The sequence below is a fragment of the Pagrus pagrus genome (assembly GCF_965226575.1).
Source record: "Pagrus pagrus genome assembly, chromosome: 15".
Lineage (NCBI taxonomy): Eukaryota > Metazoa > Chordata > Actinopteri > Spariformes > Sparidae > Pagrus > Pagrus pagrus.
Genome location: NC_140199.1, coordinates 14,194,232 through 14,208,643, shown reverse-complemented (window position 1 = coordinate 14,208,643; position 14,412 = coordinate 14,194,232).

Sequence of the window (14,412 nt, the reverse complement as noted above, 5' to 3'; positions counted from 1 at the left end):
CATTGAAAAGTATGATGAAAAAATACACAATAAACCACCCTTTGTTATTGATTTCTTATTTATTCTATTTTCTTATTGCATTTTACATTTAAAATGTACAATAAACTGCACCACACACAAGTTTGCGAAGGCTTTGACCATGTAGGCCTAGTCTTATGAGATGCTAAGATATTCAGAGAGTTTTATTACTGTATTATTGTGTCACATCAGTCTGCTGTTAGAATAGACCTACTGTAATATTTTTAGTTTGGCCTGCAATAATGTTGAGGTACATAGTAGGCTGTACATCAAATTAACTTTTCCCCACTGGAGGAAATAATCCAAGTGTGCAGACGTTGATGTTAGAAACCTTTTGCAATGTGCAGACTGAATAGCAGATAGCATGTGATTTAGTGCAGAAATTGTATTGGACCAGTGTCAAATGATTCATTTATTTGGTAAAAAATGCAGATTGTGACAAATAGAGGCACAGTATCTACATTTTACAGACGCACACCTCTCTCCTCCTGTAGTAATGTGGATAAAGTTAAACTACAATGGGAACGAGATCAGGGAAAACACCTACCACTTAAACAATGGGGCAGTGTAATGCAACATGTGAATTACATGTTAACATTACCTTTCTTTTCTTTGAAAAGGATCACCTTTATGAACTGGAAAGTAAAGAAATGAAACTGTTTTTGTTTGAGTCACTGGGTAAAGAAACTAATAAGCCATTAGCCCTGCAATGGACACTCATAAAGGAATATATAAAACAAGAGGTGCTTAATTTAGTTTAAACAATGTTGCAAATGTTCAGGATAGGCCAGTATAGGATTTATAAGCCCTCTATTGTTTTAGAATATATTTCAGTGTTATACTTCCAAACAAATAATGACAATAATCTAATTTTGGATAAGGAGCTATGCCGCTGCACGAACCAAAGATCAAGATATTGGATTTGAAAAATATATACTAAATTAAATCCATAATAATCTGTGTATATTTTACTGTTTCCTGTCACCATTTTTTTTCAATATGTAATGTGTATGTTTGTGTTAAAAAAAGGAAAGTAAAAACGACATGCCTTCCTCTGACCTCGTCATATTGCATTTCATTTCAAATTAAATTGTAAGAAAAGCATTATTATAGCTTTTGTTTTAGAAATGCATGTCCAACTTCATCCCTAATAAAAGGCGATTAAACATCCATGTGCAGTTTAATCAAATTACAGGACTTCATCCGAACTAAATTGTATAACTTGCCTTCTTAATGCATGCCTTTCATTCACAGCCATGTCCTGGCAGCGCTGCAGTTTTCTGTTTGGAGGATTATGCTTTTTGTAATTAACATGAAGAGATAAGATGATCAGATGACTTTTTGCTTTCAAATATGCTGATCTCTGTAGTGGCAGGATCAAACTAAACAAAGCTCTTTATGTAGTGATTTTGCATTAGCTGAATAGCCTCCAGTATATGCTGAACCAGTGTTTGGTTATCTTTAATCAATCCCTCATTGTATGTAAACTCGTGTTTAATCTGCTGAAATGGTTTATTGATAATTGAGCCTTTCCTATTTTATTATTTTATCAGACTAATTTCAGATAATGAAATACATGGCCCACATTTTTCTTAACATAAATATCCAGAATTCACCTGATTTATTTCACACTAGTGAGTTTGGCAGCCTCCACAGTGGGCAGAGTGTTGTGTATAACGTCTGATAGGATTTGGATAAAGCATAGAGAGAGTTGGTGGGACTTTGAGGAGCCGTCTCCACACATGGAGACATTGATTCTGCGAGTTGTCCAGATAAAGATAAAAAGAAACACTCTTAGCTTGTTTTGGTTGCATTAGATAACTCTAGTAGACTTCAAGCTGCATTGTTTTCTCACACATACAAATACTGTAAATCTGTCTCTGCACTTTGCCCTTTTGTACTGTTTGACTTTAGATTTAGTATGTTAGCATTTTCATTTTCAGTGCATTTGACATGTAGCTGATGCTCAGAAATCATTACAACCAAGGGGTCAAAACTATATGTGAACAGGCACCATACATCTACACATATAGCAAGTGTACATATGTGTATATATGTATGTATATGTATAAAATGACATCTCCTTTAAGTAATTACATGGCTTTTTTTTGCTGCAGCATGTCAGATGTGACATAATGAGGTTAAAGGTCACAGCATCTGCATACAGCTCGGTTGGAGCCCGGACATGTTAAACAATTTGACAAGCTTGCCTTTTACTTTGACGCACCTATTCAGTGTAATGAGGCTGCTGTGTAACAGTCCAATTCATCACTGAATAATTACCCTGCTTTGTTTTTCCTCTTGTGATAGCAGGGAGCTGCTCTGCATCTGAAAAGAAAACAGGAGCCGCTGATAGGCTTCAGCTCAGAATGCTGTTTTGTGTTTTGCCAGGGTCTGTGAGTTAAATATTAAGACTATTGTTGGTTGATCAATGTTTGACAATTTGCCAAGATGCCTGTGTTTGTGCTTAACACTAATCAGATGACTTCCAGTAGCCACATTTGAATAAAAGGGCAGCCCTGAAACAGTAAGAAAGATAATTATAATCTTTTATTTTCAATGAAATAAAGTTTTACATTTGTGTTTGGTGGTCTCTCGTTTCACATTTTAGAACATCTGTGCTCAATACAAATAATGATGAATGAATTATATATATTTATATGTATTGTAATTGTATATATCAATAACAAAGCCTTGTTAACAACCACAAATCCCAACATGCATTTAAAATGTGTTTTATGACATCATTAAATAGGAGCAAAACAGACAAATCATGGATGAGACAGATACAACAAAGATTTTCTGTATTTTGTCCTTCTTCTGTGTTCATGCCATTTGATATTTCACATATTCAGCAGCACAAAAACACAAATAGTCACATGCATGTCATCTTGTAATTAAGTGGTATCGATGAGCCTGACGATCACAGAGAGACTTTCTTTTGTCTCCCCCTAAAATCATTCTGCAGTGTGCCATATTCGCCAATGACCTTGCCATCACTCAGATAGGGATTAGGTGATAAGGGGTTGGGGGGGGGGGGCACTCTGGTCAGAATACTTCTGTTAGCCACCCATCCTCAAAGGAAAACGACACCCCACCCCAACACTCTGTTCTGCCTTTACCATGGCCTTCTGGGCTCTCAGGTGATCAATATAAAAGGTACCCTGACACAAGCAGGAGACACAGCCAGAGATCCTCAGTGAAGGAACACACTCACACTGACCTCTGTCACATCAGAACTCCATTAGAAATCCATTTGTTGCCAGAGGTTCATTCATTTCTCTGCTGCCATGTGGAAGGACTCAAGCAACGGTAAGAAATGCTTTATGCTCTTTACATTTTAAGAAAAACAAGTGTGTCTGCCTTTTGCAAGAACAATCTTTTTGCAGTCTGCTTTGCTTCATTTATCCATAATCTGCAGCCACGTCTTAGGTTATGTAAACTGTTTGCATGATGTAGCAGCCCTGGATGAAATAGTTCAGTGCTTGCAGTGCCGGGTGGAGTGTTACTGCACTGGGGTGACTAAGACAGGTACTGTCAGGCACTGTGCCAAGCCTCCTCACATTAATTTCAGATTGTTCTATGAAGTTGTGCAAACACTTTGGCACACATTGCATGCACTATAAGGCAGCTCAGCAACCTAACACCACATCGGGATGGAAAAACTCAAACTTCTTCAAGAATTTGCGGTTTGGTATAAACAGTGAAATTAGAGAAAAAAACATTTGGGTTACATGGAATACATCATTAGTGTAGAAAAAAAAACATTCTCCGCGAATTACCCTTTAATTTGACAGAAAGTTGGCTGGAAAACAACATTCTTGATTTTTCCTGATTATTAATAAACTTGAATTTGGCTGCATGTATTAGTTTAGAAAGTACAGCATCAGAGCCACGCAAGAAGGAGGAGGGCAAAGCAGTTAATTATACATATCACTGTCCATATTCAAAGTGCTATATTTCTTTGAATTAATGATGTCTTCTGTTTAAGATTATTGATTAACCAAAAAGCCCCTGGTTCAGAGCACCAAAAAATGCAGAACTCGTGGAGAAAAAAAGAAAAGTAGTATTATGGATCTTTGTCTGATGTGGAACCTGCCTGCTCCTCTTCCCTCAGATGATGTCAGATCTGTGGCCTCCAGCGGCGGCTCCTCTCGCAGCGCCAGTCGCAGGAAGAGGACCAGTTTCTCCAAAGAGCATGTGGAGCTCCTGCGCGCCACCTTCGAGACCGACCCGTACCCTGGCATCAGCCTCAGAGAGAGCCTGTCCCAGACCACAGGCCTGCCCGAGTCACGCATCCAGGTACAGTCGCCCAGAAAACCTTACATAGCAGAATCCTTGAATCATTTAGAGTCAGTTTAGATACATTTAGGAAATCTCTTTATTTAGGTGTCGTTTCAAGATTCAATACATGCATGCTTTTTGCATAAGCACATAACACACAGATGTATAGTTTTGTAAGGAGGTTTGCACAGTGGTTTCTTATCATGCAAAGGCTCTGTTTTCAAATGCATCCTGCATAGAATTGTAGATACCACTACCACTCTGTCACTTTATTTCTTTATCTGTAAAGATGACGCAAGCCGCTTTTATCAGCATCTTGTTTGAGGTGACAGATAGACCGTACAACAGGCTCTGACAGCGGACAAATACTAGATATGTTGCCCCTACGGATCTACTGGTGCCTGTTTGCCCAGAAAATGATTAACAGAAACAGAATGTGTTGTTATCTGTCCTGATCTGAATCTAAGCTCCTATTTTTCTTTCTTTCCTGTCCAGGTGTGGTTTCAGAACAGAAGAGCTCGCACCCTGAAGTGCAAAGGAGCCAAGAAAGCGCTGTGGCAGTCTGATAGTCCGGACTGTGATGCACTACCTCCACCTCACGCTGTAGCCAGCAGGGGATCGCAGGTCGGTTCAGTCCATCTGCCTCATCAGGTTCCTCCACCAGCCTACCCAACGAAGGTGAAGGAGGAGATGGAAGAAGCCTGCTACTATGGACAGTGCCCCCCACCCTACTCCACCACTGAGGAGCACTATGGCTCCATGTATGGGCTCCAGCAGGGGAGACCAATGGGAAGCAGCTCCAGCCCACCCTTGAGAGGCTTCTGGTCCCAACCAGGCAACCAGACCTCCCCTGCCCAGCCTCTGTGGTGCCAGTCTCCTCTGGAGATGAGAAGCTACAGTTCAAGCTTCATGTACCCAGGATCAGCAGAGCAGCAGATGTACATGCCCCACTCCCAATCCCACTCCTCAACTCCAGACACGCCTGATTCTGGATACTGGGATGCCAGTGTGGAGAACAGCCCACCATTGGAGGGTCACTACACACAGCTGGAGGATTCTTGGAGTGGAGCGACTGTGGAAGGCTGCGAGGAGTCCGGACGTCCAGCGCTGGTGCAGCAAGCTGCTCCCCTGCCTGAGCTGTCCCTGCAGGAGATTCTGGGGGAGTTGGATGAGGAATGGATGGGAGGAGATGGACTGAGCTGCCAAGCTACTGGGGATAAAATGGCTTTCTGCTAATGACTCTGTGATAACGATTTGCAAAGGACAATTAGAAATCATATGTATTATTTTGATTTTAGTCATTTTCTAAGATGTGGACATGAAAAGTCCAAAAACTCTGCCGAACTACTGGAAATGGGATCCATATCAGAAACCCACAATCCTACATGATGTTACTTATTCCACATTGACGACTTTGACTGCATGTATTTATTCATTATTTATAACCTTTATTTATGATTATTTCTGCACTTTTATACAAATAAATCAGTAGTAATAAACCATGAAATACTTCCCTTTGTCTTCTTTATCCAATAATTTACTTCGGGATAATTAACAACAAATAAGATTCGGTTCTGTTAATGTCACGAGAGCCAGGAATTCCTCTGGTATCCAGATGTGACACATCTGCTGTGTAAAATAGCTGGGAGACAAAGTAGGCCACGCAGTGCAGCCAGCAGATGGTGCCTGTGAGAGGGATAAGAAGGTCTGTCTGAGCTGAACGTCCTCTGTGGGAATACAAAGCCCAAAATGAAGGTTTTTGTTCCAAATTAATACATTTTAGATAAAAGGATTTTTTTTTCTCCTCCATGAGCATGCCATATCTCAACTTAAAAGCCATGGCAAAGAAATTTAGGTAATAACTTCTAATTCTTTTCATATCAACTGAAACTTTCAAAGTTTTTAAAATAACAGCTTCAAATCATTTTGATGGGACAGTGTCTTGTAATAAGGGGAATGGTGTCTCTCTGTCCCCCTATCATTTGTTTCTGTACTATGTAACTTGAGTGAGAGGGGAGGATCACAGCTTTACATACATGTTTATGTCAAGAAACGAATAATAAGATAATAAGTTTTCAACACATAACAATGTTATGACGTATTGAGTTTTGTTTGTAGTTAGCACCTACGTCTGACAAATTGTTACAGAACTGGGAGATGTATTTACAACAGTGGTGCTGCATTTAGAGACTGTGGGGGGCGCTAAATCGCACAAAATGCCAATTTCTATGTAATGTTGCTTTAAATATTAAACAATGACCTGAATGGAATTTTTTGTTTGAGCAGAATCTCTTAAAGGCTGAGATTTAACCTTTGTAGTGTCCAGACCTAACAAAAAAGCACTACAATGACATTAGACGAGCCAACAATAAAGGTAAGTCCATCTTTTCATCTATCCATCCGAACATTATCTGTAACAGGTCCTTTACAGGGTTGCAGCGGGGGGCTGGCGCTGATCCCAACTGACATTAGGCGAGTGGTAGGGTACATCCTGGACAATTCACCGGTTCATCACAGGGCAGGAGTAAAGGTGAGTAAAGGCAAATACATAACCCAATATTTTATGATACTTGTTGAAGACAAAAGACACGAGAAGGTGAAGAGTGTCTGTTAACTTCTAAGTAGCATCGGCTTGCTAACCTCGTTCACCTTAGCTTGCTGGTTGGAACGCTGTAGCTAGCCTGCTGTCACAAGAGTTTATAGTGTTGCTACAGCAGTAGGCCTATGTAGTTCAGTGTATGGGTGATTAAAAAACAAAGGTCCCTGATGTAGTTTTATGATAAAAGTTAGCCTCAGCTATATTGATGCTAAGTGTGTTTAGCCATGAGCCTTTTGTCTGTTTTCAGCAAAGATAGGGCTGACACTTTTTCCAAAAATCAAGGTGGACGAATTTGAAATGACACAATGTAAATCAAATGTAGGCAAATGTGCCTTGAAAACCAAAAATAAACATTGACCTATTATTTGAATTCAAACCATGATCTTCACCTTAACCTAACCAGGTAGCTTTGTTGCCTAAACCTAACCAACCTTTGAATGACAACTTAAAATATTCGTATAAATAGTATCTGAAAACAGTAAATTCTGTATGAAAGTACAAATGAAAGGGCACAAACTCTCATCTGTCACCCACATGCAAGTCAAGTGCAAGATCCATTGAGCCAACACAACTTAAAATAGTCTTCGTCCATATTCCTAAAGGTTTCCCGGCAGAAAACTAGAAAATGTATAAAACCACCCAAAAAGTCTTGCAAGGCAGACTATCACTTCTCCATGAACATAGATGTGAGGTCAAATACACAAATTATTAAAAAAAAACATTATGAACTCATAGCACAGGCTGAGACGGTCATGGAGCTTGCTGAAGCGTGCACTGGTACACCCTTAAAAACCAAAACCGTCTGGGTGAAATAGGTTGAGATGAAAGTAGCTGAGTTTTATTTTATTTCATCAACTGGAATAAATACAAAACTTCTTTACTAGCTGATAAGAGATTCAAAGACAACTATAAATCTTTACATCTCTTTTTTACACTCCAGTTTCTTTTTTAACAGTGTTATGATGTAAACAGTCACATCTTTGACATTTCTCTTGCATCGGGGCTCCACAAACACTGCACTCTCTTCCTACTTTCCCTTGCTGACCCTCAGCTAGTTCCACATCAGGTACCAAGGGTTAAATTGTCAGGTCAAGATGACAGAAATCTCATCTTATCACCATCTGCCAACAGCCCCCAATGTGTATCAGCTTTGTGTTTTGCCCTGACCTGGTGACCAACTCACATATTTCTATATCAAACGTGAAATGGATAAAGCCCAGGACAGTACGGGCACAGGACGTTCGGCTTGAGGCTTGACGCTGTTTTTCCCGCAACAATGAAATGTGCTTACGTTGTTTACACTGTTTTGGCCTCCTGCCTTCATCCTCAAGACGAGAGGATGGGTGTTGTCCTTTTGTTAGTGTCTGGAGTCGGTTCCTGTCCCTAGAAAAAACACACAACAGGCCGGGATACAGGAGGGAACTGTGGCTTCAGCCTCCTGTACTCACTAAAGATAGACCAGGAAATGTCGCAGACTGTCGCCGTCTGACGTGTGTCGGACAGGTGTTCACCAGCACATGACGTTCAGAAAACAAGTCGCAGACAGCTGAGAGTAAAAACACTGGCAGTAAACCAAAGTAGAATTGACGCAGAGCCTATGCCATAGTCTACGCAAGTGGCCTACGCCATTGTGAGTTTCTTCCTGTGCTGAGAAGAGCTGTGACTTGTTGAACCTTATGAGGCAGAAGGAGGGGAAATTTTATGTGCTCTCCAGCCAATCAGACTCAAGCTAAAAATCAGACTCATCACAGTTGTTGTGGTCTGCGTTGCCTAGAGTAGGCTGCAGATACCTATCTGCAACGTAGATTCAACACAGAAGTATAAACCGGCCTTGACATTAATATCTGTATGGGTGAAAGTCATCAATAGCTCACATGTAACTCGTTTTTGAAAGTGTTGTACTCCTTTTTGGCTCAAGTCTGACATATTAAATAGTTCTGTAACTTGTCTACTATAAAACTAAATGATCAATCAACCTTTCTGTCTATTCTGGGTGTAGGTTTGAGGCTGAACTAAATGTGAGAATGAAAGTAAAAAGTTGGTCGCCAAAAATAAAAGAACATGTGACCATTGTCACGTCAACAAATTAGTAGACTACTCACAGGTCCTTCCAAAATGTTACGTTATATAACAATACATTTAGTATTTAGGACACAAACATGATGAATGTCAGTGTCGCTCTGTGTCTGCTGGATGTGTTGGCCAAACAATTAGTCGACAAAAGTTCAATTAGTTCAAAGATGTTAACTGCACAATGGTGATTTGAGCTAAATGTAAACATGCTTATAACAATGCTCTAGTCCAAACATTAGTGGTATGTTAGCATTGTTCACTAAGCACTGAACACAAAGTTCATCTGAGGCCAGTGAGTGTCACTAATTTGTTCATAAACCAACTCATTGGAAAAGTGGCACTAAATATAAAGTCAGCAGATCAATAAAGTCATTAAGGGCAGGAATATCTGTACCACATTTCATGCAAAGTCGATTCAATAATTTGTATCTGAAAGGTCATTGCCATGTCACATTGCAGGTGATCATTTCTAGTATTGATATGTTTTCACATTTAGGCATTCAGGTACATGGTTTAATAAAGTCAAGTCAGCTAAATTTTTATTTATATAGCCCATAGCTGCAAAAATTCAAATTTTCCTTAAAGGGGCTTTACAATCTGTACAGCATTTGGCACCCTCTGTATTTAGATGCATTGTAATTGATCCCAAAGCTACACCCAGACAGAAATGATTAAAAATGGGGCAGATGACGGTGATCTGTTTCATAATTCCTCTTCAAACTGTCAACAACCCTTGGAATAATGTTGCCTGTGAAATTGGAAATACATAATGGGTGCCGTCATGTTCTTTTTAAAATACAAGGGGGAGGTGTTGATGATGCTTGTTTACCTTCAGGAGAAAACCAAGCCAAGAATGATGTGATCTTTCGACAGCTCCCACGCTGAATATTTCTATGAGTCAACCATAAAAAACATCGTTATCCATCAGACCTTTAGATATTGGTGTGAACGGGACCGTCTCCATTTCACAATCTTGAAAGAAACACTCATGGTGCTAATCATCTGTCTCTGTTTACTGTAAGTGGCTTGGCCCGCGTCTCCTCATCTTGACCTTGTTACGATCAGCAGTGGTTGCGCAACAGACGTTTCCTCTGAAACTACACTCAGTTACGGCGAAACCAGCTTTCAGTATGTAGTGTGTAACATCATGTGGTTTATCATGTGTTTCAGGGTTACTAAATAATACAAAAGTCCAACCCCTTCAACCATTAGCCCACTTCCAGACATGTTGTCGTCCACTTGTAATCAGCTGAGTGTTTCATGTGATGAGGGTTGTGTGTGTGGTTGGAGGTGTCTAGTGCTGTTTTGATATGATCAGCATGTCTGACATAGCCCAGATTCTCCTGCAGACGACGTCTACATACTCGCCTACATCAGCTTGCCGCACACACAACCCAAAGAATGATTATCAAACTCCTTAGCTCGAACACTGGAAGTGAATTACTATTTTCCACACACACTGAGCAATAAAACAGTAAACTGTTTCTAAGAAATGGTCTCACTTAACTCCTGCTCACCAAATACACACACACACACAGACGTAGACAAGTGTTAACAGCTCTAGTGTTGAACAAACTGGGGGCAGACAGGCGTGTGAGTGATGGTCCTCAGCTGCCGGCAGTTCCAGGGATGAAGCCTAACCTTCACTAAAAATATGGCCTGTAATTTAACCAAACCCTCCCAGGGAGTCCATGCTGGCCACACGCTCTAATTTAGGAGCTCATCTGAGAGCTTTGTGATTGCACTGCGCCACTCTCTCTCCCGTCCACCGCCTCATCCTCGGCTTGCACGTCCAGGCCATGATTGATGTTGGTCAGTGACAGGGAGGAAGTGTGTGTGTGTGTGTGTGTGTGTATGTGTGTGTCTGCCGGCATGCATGCTCATACATGCGTACTATACGATCTGGAAGATAGTATCTGGAAACTGGATAGGAGACATGGGAGTGAAGAGCTCTTGCATTTGTTTGCCTTTCTTAAAATAGAACAGCGGACCACTTGCTAGCCAGACTGCAGTCCACTGCAAATACACTGATGTAATACTATACTATTGGATATGTTTATTTTCATTCATGTTCATTCAAAATACACGTAAACACAAGTTCATTTCTATTCAAACATCATCGCCTCTGCTGAGAAGAGTGGACATGCATGTATTTTGGTTTCCATGTTTTGTTTACAGGTGAATATGCTGAGACGCAGAATGTTGCAGACCAATAATCTTTATTGAAGCCTCCATCCTTTAAACTTAGCTCCATACAGAAATAGACTGTTGATATTAAATGTCATCCATGGGGGAAATAAGGTCAGCAGCTCGCTAATGAACTCCTAGGAAGCAAGGTCTTCCAGTATACGCCGGCGCTCACATACAATACAGCGACCTAATAAAGCTGATACACTGCATGAACACAATATGTGCCCTTCAGAAAGTGCCCTTAAAAATAATGGAAGTTTTACTTTCCTCCCTACAGGAGTATAATGGTAATGTTCATGAGAAGGCAAGGAGATAAATCACATGAGGATGGGTAAGGTGACATCAGAAAATCATTATTAAGGACCACCAATACAGTATATGAGTATCAGAATTAAAGTTACAGTATTAACACAGAGGGATTTAAAATACATGCATACATACATGCATACACTTAACACTGGCAGGTAGGAACGGTAAGTGGTAAGTAGGTAAGTGCTATAAATGATAATGTCCAAACCAATGCTGTGAAATCATTCCTACTGAAATATATATGCTTTACCACAGTATACTGTTCAGCTTAATAAGCAACACAATCAATATAACAAAGTTATAAAAACTACCCAGAGAAAATCTAATTGTACAGTAACTGAGGTTACACAAGTAGTATAGTCATGTCATCCCATGAACAACATTGATTGTTCTATGATTTAGGTGTGATTTAAGACTGTGTTACTCATAATACCAGAGTCCTGGAAATAGCTCGCCTTGATATACAGTGCAGCCGTCATTAATGTTATAGTTACACCTGTGCTCCTCCTGCTAAGACAAGTCAAAATGTCTGCCGTGAAAAAGATCTACTGACTGCAAGTCAGAAAACCAGTACTAACCAGGTAAGCCATCGTTAGGTATTGTTAGCCACACCAGTTGATAACAACACATTGTGCAGTATTTTGCTCATACAGACACCAAAGCAACACATCAGCTGATAGCAGCTGGACGGTGCTGTGTGTACGGTGATTGGGAACTTGGAAATTCTGACCACCCAGTTCAAATGAAACGCACCATGTGACTCAACCGTCCCTTCTACAGAATCGCTTGTTGTAGCTTTAATATGCTGCTTTTAAATCCTAATATTCCCTTCAAAGATAACCTTCAGAAGCCCGAGGGATATTTTTCTGACAACATGCACGCGTTACTTCAGAAACATTATATGACAGTGAGTGAAATATTCACACCCTGGATTCATTTTTTATGGATGCATCCTCACGTCAGACGACAAAGTCTGGACGTCTTACTGTATAAAAACTATAAAAAAAACTACAAACTAAAAATTCTGCAGGGAATTAAACGTCCCTATGGAGTCATTGATCTAGATTAGTATTTAAAATAAAGCTTTTTAGGTTTGCACAAAGGATTTTTACACAGTTTGTATATGCAAAATGTCAACATGAAATATGATGTTTAACACTGATACGTACAAGAGTAAGTCGTATAAACTTATGTATATGTTATGATGGCCAGTAGAATAATAGATGAAGTCTGTTTTACTGAGGATGTACAGCAGACATGCACTACTTCGCCTTATGATCTGCACTGATTGTAAGTTATAGCTACCCCACCTTTATATTTAACGACACATCCCTGTGAGATTAATATCATAGAGATTGATGTTAGGAGCCTTGTATCAGGCTATCAGTGTGAGGTGCATCCATCACGGATCATCCCAGCTCTGTCATTTCAGCTGAGAGCCCCCTTGTTGCCCGCCTGCCCAGCCCAGTGCAGAGAGCAGTGTCTCTAACGCAACACCTTCAGCAGGAGTACTACATGTATGAGGTAATTGTTGTTTGGTCATGTGAGCTGCTGCAGCAGCTGTCAAATGTGATGATAGCAGGAGAATCCTCTGCCCCGCCCCCTGCAGCGGATTGGCCAGCTCACAGCCGTCTAGGGACCATCAACCAAGAGATCAGCCTATAGACACACACAGAGTTTAGTTTCAACAGGAAAAGGAGAGAAAAGGTGAACAGGAGAACAATGTAGTTCAGTGACTATGGTGAAATTTTACATCTAAGTGCTGATAAAAATAAAATAAATTATACATTCAGTTAGTATTCAATAGTTCCAGTAATATTCAGCTTGTCAGTGTAAACATGTACTGTCTGTTTATAGTATTTATAGTATTTCTTTAACTTTTTAAATCTTGGCAGTTCTTGCTCCATGTAAATTCAATGGTTTTTAAGTGTCTGATTTCCCCTTTTTGCTGTTAGTAGTTTCTTGTTTTTTTTCACAGAATCAGCTTTCAGTTAAGTCCAGCTTCCTGTCAGCTGTGACTCAGTTGTGTTTCAGTGAAATGTGCAATATAATACAAGTTGTGTTGCTGATATTTTTCTGCTTCTCCAACTTGTGCAATTTAAAAACTGACAAGGTCACAAAATTGAAAACATAATAGAAATTACATCACACATTTGTAATATCAACAAGACAAAGCAAAAATGAAGATGATATGAAACATTCACTATGACTGAGAGCCCAAACTAAATGTTCAGTCTAAACAAGCCAAACTCTCCTTAACAGGCTTATAAATGTATGTTGGACCATTACGAATTCAGACTTTTTGCAATTTAAGACAAGAAGATTTCAACGATCATGCATTTTCTCCTCACTGGCTATGATGCATTTTTCTTGGTTCAGGATAAAACTATAAGACATCAGATGACAGATAACTTATTCTTTTCAAAGTATTTCAGTAACGACGAGTCTGTGGAGAAGTGGATATTCAAAAAGGGGAACATTTATTTGGAGATCAACATAAAGTTGTTTTGTATAAAGTACAGATGTGTACCAAGAAGCCAAGTATACTTAGAAAATCCCTGTAAAATGCAGTAATTTGTTAATAGACTTTGGTACCCCCTGGGCCTTTCTTACAACCCCCTGGAGGTCCGGGCGCTCCCTTTACAAACATTTGGCCTGTGGAGCTGAGAGGGAAAATAATACATGCATGTGTGTGCGTGTGCTCATTCCTTTCTGTTTGTAGCTGGACGTGCTTTATTAAGATGGTTATGAGTGCACTAATTCAAGGAGACAGCCCACACCTGGCCAACTGCACCACAGAGGTCAAATCTCTGTATCTCCCCTCCCTCTTTCATAAACACATACCTCCTCCTGTGGCGTCTCCATCTGCAGCTCCACAGCCCCATCTCACATATCCCATCCATCCTGCACACACACACACACACACACACACACACACG